This window comes from Echinops telfairi, unplaced genomic scaffold (genome assembly GCF_000313985.2).
Source record: "Echinops telfairi isolate 266 unplaced genomic scaffold, ASM31398v2 ScPeMD7_2;HRSCAF=8, whole genome shotgun sequence".
NCBI classification, from domain to species: Eukaryota; Metazoa; Chordata; class Mammalia; order Afrosoricida; family Tenrecidae; genus Echinops; species Echinops telfairi.
Window position 1 is genome coordinate 10,112,050 of NW_022103898.1, and position 7,940 is coordinate 10,119,989.

Here is a 7,940-nt window from a genome sequence, read left to right on the forward strand (position 1 = left end):
GCCCTGGGAATCCTGAACACTCTGCTAAGTACTTTCTAGCCATGAACTGGCTTCCCTTCTGGAAACAACCTGTAAGGTTGGACTTATTGTTGCCCCTGCTTCCCTGGTGCTGAGGCCAGGGCTCTGAAAGGGGAGGTAACAGACAGCTAATACCGGACAGAGCCGACCGCACCCCAGGACTGGGACATGCTTTTCTTCACGATGGCGCTGAAACCCTCGCTGTGAACTGGGCAGTGTGTGGGCCAGTCCCTCCTGGCAATACCTGGGAGCTTGTGAGAAATGCCCACACTCAGACCCTGCCCCAGTCTACAGAATCAGACTGTGCATTTTCACCAGATCTCCCATAGCCATGAAGCCTTCCAAGTGCACTCATAAATGACTTTCCACATGATCTCATCCCATCCCTCCAACAGCCTGGGAGGTCAGCGTCATCACCCTATTTTACAGACAAAGACACGAAAGGTCTGGAAGGTGAGACCAAACCCAATGCCATCGAATTAATCCCGGGTCTAGTGACCTCTAGGACCGAGCCGAGCTACCCCCTGGGGTTCCCAAGGCTGTCAGCTTATGGAAACCGGCTGCTACATCTTTCGTTCACAGCACAACCGTCAGGTTTGAAGTAGGACTTCGAACCAGTTCAAAACACTTTCTGTAATTGCCATTGTAAACATGGTTTGCATATGCACTGCACAACAACCAAATCTGTTGCCTTTGGTACTTTGACCAGAGTAGGAGATACAACAGGAGCCCTGATGGTGTAGTGGGTCAGCAAGGTCCGCAGTTCTAAACCACCAGCCACTCCTCGGGAGGAAGAAGAGGCTCTCGACTCCCATAAAGATGGACAGCCTCAGAAACCCACAGGGCCAGTTCTGCCCGGTCTTACAGGGGTGCTATGAGTCAGAATCGACTGGATGGAAGTGAATTTGTAGCAATCAAAACACTTGTGCCTTGTTCAAAGATGGTGACTGATCAAGGCACTTTGAATGCATGTTGCTCTCTAAGGGTGCCAGAGACTTGGTTATTGGCAGGTATCTGGAGATGCTGTACACATTCAGAGAAGAGAAGAGGGGCCAGGCTACTTCTTTGAGTGGGGTACCACTCTTGGCTTCCCACGCAGATCAAATTACCAGGGCAACAGATTTTGCCTGCTCTGTAACACATCTGTGACCCTTGTTTATGACAGCAATTACTGAATCCGCTGGAACCAGTCAGAGGCTCTGGTTTGAACCACTGACCTTTGGGTCGGTACCCAAGGGCTTCACCACTACCCCACCAGGACTCCTCTAAAAAATGCTTTGTCTTTGAAAATAAGAACCCACATGTGCGTGTCATACCCAGTCATACCCAACTCCCTCCGCCTGGAATGCCTTCAGTCCCTCTCCCCTCCTTAAATTGGTCTCATCCTTTTAAGCTCCAACTCAAAATCCCTTCCTGCAGGGGAAACCTTTCTTAGCCACGTCCCCGTGAGCAGACTAATTGCTTCTTCCACCAGCGTTCCCACAGCGCATCCTGTATGTACCTTTTGCTTGGCCTAAATTTCTTCTTTGATTTAAGAGGTGTGTGCTTCGCACTTACACGGTTGGGTGGAGCAATTTGCTCCCAATGCATTTCTGCTTGTGCTTATGAAAGTGCTTTCTTCACAAGAGAGCCCGCTTCCTCTACATTCCCTTGTCTGCCTCTCACCTCCCCTGTGTCTTCAGGACAGAGCCCCAGTCATATGCAAACAAAGTGAATGCTCTCCAGGCTACAGATGTAATTCCTTTATACCCACCAATAGCCTGTTACCAGGAGTAAAGCCTTCCAGTTCCCGAGGGCAGCAAAGGGCACAGGGGAAGTGAGAGGCACCCTGCCCCAGTCTTTTAAAATGCCAGAACAATTGTGCAAATCCCACCCTGTCATTTTTCCCCAGCCATCAAATGAAGTCCCTGACGGATGAAGCAGCCTCTTCAAAATTCCCTAGCATTGACAAAGATGAAATTCAAATGGCCAACAAGCTCATGAAAAGAAGCTCCGTTTTATTAGTCATGTGACAGAGTGGAACTGCCTCATCGGAATTTCTAGGTTGTGGTCCTTATGGGGGTTGCTTGCCAAGTCTGTCTTCTGCAGAGGTGGAGTGGATTCAAACCATTAACCTTTAGGTTAGCAGTCAATTTCACTCACTAGCAGAGCTCTTTTATGGGAAACTAACGAATGTCATTCCCACAGATTCTCCCCTAATGGCTATGCTGCCTTAAAGCGAGCATGTGGTTGATTCTGTCTCCCAGTAGAGGCAGGCATTCTTTGATTATCTCCTCCCACTGCGTTACCCATCCCCCCTCATTGCCTTCCCCCAATGTCAGGATTGGGTTTCCTCAGCCGTGAGCTCAGGGACTTTACTGTGTTTCCCACCGACCTCGTGATGTACCTAACTCCTGAATATGCATGACTTATAGCTACCTACAAATAGCCCCAAACAATAAAGACACTCTCTCCTCTGTTCCTCTCCCCTCTCCTCCAGTCCCTGCCTCGGGTCCCCTCTCCTCTGACCCTGTCCTCTCTCCTCCGGTCCTCCTTCCCCGCTCCCTCTCCCCTCTCTCTCCTGCCCTTCCCACCTTCCACATCCCCATGTGGACCACCAAGCGGGGCTGCAGTGAACGTGCTACCATGAAATGTGTCCGACTCCTTCATTTTACTTTCTCTCCTATCTCTCTTATTCTCTATGACTTTACTATAAGCTGTATATATTGTCGCTGTACAATTGTGCCTGTCGGGCCTGTGATGATTTGCTAGGGGCTGGCTACCCTGACAACCATTAGAAAAATATCCATCGAAACCACAATGAGATATGGCTTCAGACCCACCAGGATGCCGTGGTTAGGTACCACTGAGTCAGTTCCAACTCGTAGCCACCCTATGTGCCACAGAAAGAGGCCCTCGCTGGTCCTGCCCGTCCTCACAATTGTTGTGATGGCTGATCTCAGTGTTGCAGCCACTGTGTCAATCATTGAAAGGCCTTTCTCTTTTTCTCTGACCTCTACCAGGCGTGATGTTCTTCTCCAAGGGCTTATCCCTCCTGATAACATGTCTAAAATACAAAAATACATGGGAGGGAGGAAGTTCTATCATCCTCCCTTCTAAGGGACATTCAGGCTGTACTTCCGAGGTAGACGTGTTTGTTCTTCTGACAGTCATTAGTATATTCAATATTCTTTACCAACACCATACTGTAAAGGCATCAATTCTTCATATTCTTTATTCATTGCCCAGCTTCTACATGGATATGAGGTGACTGAAAATACCATGGCTTAGGGCAGGTGCACCTTTGTTCTCAAACTAATATCTTTGGTTTGTACCACCTTAAAGGAGGTCTTTTGCAACATATTTTCCAGTGCACTGCATCATTTGATCTCTTGACGGCTGCTTCTATAGAGGTTGATTGTGAATCTATGTGCAATGACCTCTTTGACAACATCAGTACTTTCTCCATCCATCATGATGTTGCTTATTGGCCCAGCTGTGAGGTTTTTGTTGTTGTTATTTTTTTTCTTTCTTCCTTGATGTTGCGGTATGATCCATACTGATTGATCTTCATCAGAAGTGCTTTAAGTCCTCCTCAGTTTCAGCCAGCAAGGTGTGACATCTACTGAAGATGGTAATGAGACTTCCTCCAATCCTGGTGCCACACTGTTCTTCATCAGGCCCCGTTTCTCAGATTATTTTGTTCAGTATTCAGTTAGGATCATGAAAGGATATAACCCTGGTATACCCCTTTCCTGATTATAAATCATGCACGATCCCCTGGTTCTCGTCAAAGAACTGTTCCTGGTCTATGAACAGGTCCCAATGAGCACCTTAAGTGTCCTAGAATTCTCATTCTTCATGATGCTATCCATAATTTGTCCTGACCCACACAGTCAAATGCTCTTGCATAGTCAATAAAACAGAAATAAGCATCATTCTGGTATTGTCTGTTTTCAGGCAAGATTCATCTGATATCAGCTACAATATCCCTCCTTCCACATCCTCTGTTGAATCCAGCTTGTGTTTCTGGCAGTTCCCTGTTGATGTAGTGCTGCTGCAACTTTTAAAATTATTTTTAGCAAAACTTTACCTGTATTTGAGTGACAGTTTTGTTTGACAATGTCTACCTTCTGTTGAATCGTCTTTCTTCGGCATGGGCACAAATATCGATCTCTTCCCCTCCTTTTGGCAGGGAGCTGTCTTCCACATTTCTTGGTATAGACAATTGAGGGCCTTCAGGACTGTGTTCATTTATTCAACGGCCCACTAGGCTGGTTGTGATGAAAACAAGCAAGCAAAACATCAGTCATTGTCAAGGAGGTGGAGACATGGGGATCCTTATTCGTTGCTGGTGGGATTGTAATACGGTCCGGCTCCTGTGGAAAACAGTTTGGCGGGTCCTCAAAAAGTTAATCATAGAATTACCAGATGATCCAGCAATCCCACTCCTAAACATATGCCCCAAAGAATTGAAAGCCGGGACTCAGACGCGTGTACCTCATTGTTCATTGCAGCATGGTTCACAGTAGTCAAAAGGCAGAAAGGCTAATGGCCATCACCCTGTGAAATAAACCAATGTGGTAGAGACATACTGTCCTGGTCTTCTATTGCTCCACAGCAGGAATCCCACGAGGAGGTAGCTTCCACAAAGCTATTTTCTCACAACTTCGGAGGCTAGACGTCTGAATTCAGGGGACCCACTCCAGGAGCAGGCTTCCACTCTGTGTCCGCTCTGGGTGAAGGTTCTCGTCTCTTCTGTGCCTGGGTGATCGTCTGGCCTGGCATTGATCCTCCCCCATTCCTGCTTGCTGGCTTGTTTGTTTAATCTCTAAGGTGATTGGCTGGAAACACACCCTTCACTGATAGGGCTTGTTCACATAACAAAGAAAATCATTCTCCAGGAGCAGGTCTAAGGGTGAGAATTGAGAACACACATATATTCTTAAAGCTCTTGATTGTGGTTCGGTAAAGATGTACAGAGGAGATGGTCGGTTTTACACTCAGCAATTCACATGCATTTTGTGTCAGCGCATTGGTTGCAGTTCCCTTCTCTCACTTCCCCTCTGTGTGTCCTGTTTCAGCACTCCTGTTCGAACCCTTTGCCCTTGGATAAGTGCTGCCCTTTGGATCTCAAGTGGTTGATTGCTCAAAGGCATGCCTACCTCCTCAGTGGTTATCATTCCCCTCACAGGCCTGGCTGGACCGTGAGTTCAGTCCCAGACCTGAAGGGGGACAAAGAGCCACCGACTCAGGGGTTCCACCAGTGGTTATCCAACGAGTCCACCTGGTCTCTGTAAGGATGATGAATTCTGTTCCACACCTTCTCCCACTCTATCCGGGACCATTAACATGACCCCTTTCAGAGCATCTGGCTCTTCTGGTCTCAACGTTGTGGGGACTGGTACGCGGGTATCCATTAACCCTTTGGGTCGTTTCTTTGTCTTTGCTGCTCGGAGCCCTGATGGCATAGTGGGTTACCTGTTGGGCTGCTAATCACAAGGTCAGCAGTTCAAAACCACCAGCCACCCCTGAGGAGAAAGATGAGGCTTTTGAGTCTATAAAAATTATTTCTACTCTGTCTTATATGGTCAATATGAGTCAGAATGGAGTCGATGGCAGTGCGTTTTAACGTGTCTTTAATTTTCATCACTCGTACTTCCTCTGGACACGGAGAGACCAATAGTTGCACCCCAGATGGCCGGTCTCCATTTTCAAGACTGAGTCGCTACTCCCCAAAGTCAGATATAGGACATTGTTTTTGTGGACCAGGTGATTACAATAGACCTTGGTGCCCCCTGGAAATTATGGTCCCGAGACACCAGGCCCAGCAATTCATTCCCTCCAGGTACAACACATATTTCTGGGGACACAACTCACTCCACAATACAGACAATGGGATATTACTCAGACATAAAGTGAAATAAAGTCCTACCATATGGATGGACCTTGAAACCATTATGCTGAGTGAAATAAATCAGTCAGAAGGAAAATATTATATAATATCACTTCTATGAAATTTCTAGAGCCTTGGTGGTGCATTGGTCATGCGTTGGGCTGCAAACTACAAGGTCGGCAGTTCAAAACCACAAGCTGGTTCGAGACAAAGAAAGTCTCAGAAACTCACTGCGGCAGTTCTACCCTACCCTACAGGATCACTATGAGTTGGCATCAACTTGATGGCAATGAGTTTGGATTTGGGCATATGAAATATCTACAATAAACAAGTGTATACCCAAACCAAACCCACTGCCATCAAGCCCACTCCCATCAATAATGACCCTACAGAGGGTTTCCAAGCCAGTAAACATTAGGAACAGACAACCTCATCTGTCTCTTGAGGAGTAGCTCCGAGGTTTGAACCACTGACCTTGCAGTTAGGAACCCAGTGCCTAACCCACACTGTGCTAGGCTAGAGACCAACACTTATTAGTGATTACCAGGCGTGGGTGGGACACTGCGTTTCTGTCATCCCTGGCATCGCATTGAATTCAACTCATAGAGACTTTATCTAGGGTTTCCAATGCTATAAATATGGATGCAGTACTCCATCAATATGGAGCAGATAGCCTCGCCTGTGTTTTGTGGAGCAGCTGGTGGATTTGAACCACTGACCTTGCAGTTGGTAGTCCAGCGCTAAGCCAATAGAACAACTAGGACTCATTGAGTTTCTGCTAAAGGTGATTGAAATGTGCGGGGACCGTTAAGGGTGAAGGTTGAACAATATGGTGAACATAATTAACACCACTGAACTGTGCATAGGAAGCCTGCTGAAATTCCAATTGTATTACAAATGCTCCGGCCTTCAGAAAGTTTAGGGGGAAATTCCATTGTATTGTAATTCCTTTCTCCATGAACTTTTTGAAGTCCTCATCTATGTTAACCACACACCCAGCGACACACCACACAGGAGAGAAAGAGAGTCCCTAGGGTTGACACCAGGCCCCCAAAATCCTTTCACAAGTAGAAAAGACAAAGGTGACTGTCCTGTAAGGGCAAGTTCTCTGACTGCTCCCCAGGGGGATCAGGCACACCCTGCCTGTAGGCCTCCATTTCCTCATCTGCAAAATAAGAGGTTTGGCCTGGTTTCTAAGTCTCCTTCCAGCTCTTAGATGCTTTGCTATAAAATGAGAGAAGTGCCAGCCTTTGGGGGCTATAATCTGAAAATATTGTGAATGTAGAGAATCAAATTGTACAGCAGCACATGAACAAAATAATATGTTAATGACTAAGAAGATTATATTTAATCCAATGAGGAATAAGCGAGCTGCTGCTGCCAGGACGTGTGTGTGTGTGTGTGTGTTCCTTCCTTGAACTCAAATATATATTTTCAATCACTAATATAGTATCAGGCCTCTCTGGCAGCCTGTCATGTGAGCGCGCGCGCGCGCGCGCACACACGCACGCGCACACACACACACCATTTCAGATTAAAATGGACGGGAAGGGAGGTTGTGCACAGATTCCACCCCAGCTGCCTCCATCCTTTCTGTGTTTGGGTGGCTTCCCTGATTTTTAAGAAAATTTTACAGTGGTGAAGGTGTTTGATTGACAGCCCCTGAAGGCCTGGAATCTGAGAACTGGGGCACGTGGGCGGACCTGGAGTTTATTAGCATTTCAAGCTCACAGGCTAACCGCCCCCTCCTCAGTCCCCAGCCTCCCTGAGAGTCGTCCCCAGCTGTCCACTTGTCCTGAGCCCAAATCCCCCGACAGAGGTGGTTCAGCTTGACGCCCAAGACGCCCCGGGAGGGGAACAGGGAGCTGCAGGAACGGAGGTTAGGACACTGACCTCGTCCACCCCACCCCTACCCCCGACCCCCGACCCCCGCCCAGCAGAAGAGTGGGCGGGAGCCGCATGGGGGGCGTCTCAGCATGCTTGGCCCTGGAGGCCAGGCCCCGCGCGCCCACTCGGCAGAGCGCGCCGCAGAGCAGAGAGAGCCGCC

At 47.9% G+C, this 7,940-nt stretch overlaps 1 protein-coding gene across 1 annotated transcript in view; it reads left to right on the forward strand.

Annotated features, from left to right (window-relative positions):
• Positions 1-7,940, forward strand: part of FAM83F (family with sequence similarity 83 member F) — a 49,473-nt gene that overhangs the window by 4,863 nt on the left and 36,670 nt on the right. The window lies entirely within an intron of this gene.